The sequence below is a fragment of the Chrysochloris asiatica genome, unplaced genomic scaffold (genome assembly GCF_000296735.1).
Source record: "Chrysochloris asiatica unplaced genomic scaffold, ChrAsi1.0 scaffold00116, whole genome shotgun sequence".
In the NCBI taxonomy this organism is placed as follows: domain Eukaryota; kingdom Metazoa; phylum Chordata; class Mammalia; order Afrosoricida; family Chrysochloridae; genus Chrysochloris; species Chrysochloris asiatica.
In genome coordinates, this window is record NW_006408634.1 from 2,147,323 (window position 1) to 2,149,331 (window position 2,009).

Here is a 2,009-nt window from a genome sequence, read left to right on the forward strand (position 1 = left end):
GGGGTATTCACTTGGGGTGGAGTGGTAAATTCTGGGAATATTGGATTAAAGGACAATGGTGGCAACTCTCTCAGACCACCCTGGGTTTAATCAGTTTAGATTCTGGGAAAATGACAATGGTGGCAACTCCCTCGGACCGCCCTGGGTTTAATCTGTTTGACCTATATGTTCTCCTTCCTCCTGAAAGCTTAAACCTGGTATGTGAAACAGCTTGACTTTCTTCAGACCTTTTGAAATCCTTTTCACCTTTACCCATTGAAGATTAGGTGCTATAGGTATATTAATTAGCCTTGAGAAACCTCAAACTGCTGCCCTGGGATTCGAACCTGAAAAGTACTATATAAATTTGCTTGAATTTCTGGAAAATTAAGGATATTAGATTATCAAGACAATTTGTGATGTATGTTTTAGAAATTTGTTCCTATAAATCATTATGTCCTGTTTTGAATGATTAATCACATTTCACTTCTGTACCGTGTCTTAATAATCCCCTCCTTTCTTTGTGTAAAGTCCCTCCCTGATATAAAAGACGGACGCAGACTGATGCCCGCATGCATTACTGCTTGCAGGGCCATGGAGAGTCTGTCTGCCGGTTTTGCATCCACTCTGGTCTCCAAGTGTTTCTTTTCTCTCTCGCCTCTCCAGACATCGCACCTAGAGTTAGTTTTGTGTGCAATGTCTGCCACCGAGCAGTCTGTCTGGCAGCTTGCCCGTGTGTCTGTCTTCTTTGTGTCTGTTCTCTCTCTCTCTCTATCGTCGGCAGACACCCCAAGGGGTGTATTCACCCCTTGTCGAGGCCAGACCCTGGCATCAGGTGAGTTTTCAAATGGAAGTCTATAATGATCAGAAATATTAATGAAGTTACTAATAACATGATTCAAGTTGAGGCACAGCGCTAAAATCTATGCGCATTGTAAATTTCAGAGGGTTTCAGTGACTTGTTAGATGCCTTCAAGTCAGTTCTGACACAGCGATCCCATGTACAACAGAATGAAGCATTGCCTCGTCCTACACCAGCCTCACGACTGATATGCTTAAACCCACTGCTGCTGCCACTGTGCTAGTCCAGGTCATTGAGGGTGGTCCCCTTTTTGCTGAGCCTCCACTTTACCTAGCACGATGTCCTTCTCCAAGGACTGGTCCCTCCTGAGATCATGTCGCAGTATGAGAGACTAATCTCATCATCCTGATTTCTAAGAAGCTAAGTGACTAGCTTCCCTCAGATACATTCCTCTCCCTTTACAAGGGATAGGATCACAACTATCTCTCCCCTTTGACCCTCTCTCCACAATTATATGCTTCTCTAGCCTGGGGTTTAAGCCCTTTTTGTAAGGGTTAAAGGAGATGTGTATTATCGACCATAACTTTACTAGGTGGAGAAACAAATTCATTACTCATTTTCTTCCAACTGTCAGTGGTTAAAGCCAAGATCCTAATCAATGCAGTCTTCTCCCAGAGCCTGAGGTCTTACTCTTGGCTAATTGCTTTTAAGAAATATAGTCCTAGTATTTGGAAGAGAAAAGCCAGTAGATTCACAAGCAAAATGAAAAGTTCTGTCCGGCTAGAAGATCGATTAAAGTGTGTCAAAATCCACTGGACTTTTAAGGCTGTAGATTATGATCCAGTGCTCAGTTATAATGACTGAAAAAAAGTTCTGCAGGCAGGATTCCCATGGCAGCAAAGAATGAGTCTTAAATGGAGACAGTTTTGGGCCATGGATTCCAGCCCACCACACAGTGATCCCATGTGAGAAGAGTCGCCCCAGTGGGTTTTCGGGGCTACAATATTTATGGAGGAGTTCTGGTGTGGATACTGTAGGATGAAGCACTCGACCATAAAGTCTGTTTGAACCACAAGGTCGGTGGTTCAAACTCCCCAGCCACTCTTGGGAAACCCTGTACAGGATCGCTCCAAGTCAGAACGGACTCAACAGCATTCTACATACAGCAACACCAATCTTTATGGAGGAAGCCCAAGGACGAAGTGGTTCAGGACATGTGACCCCATGT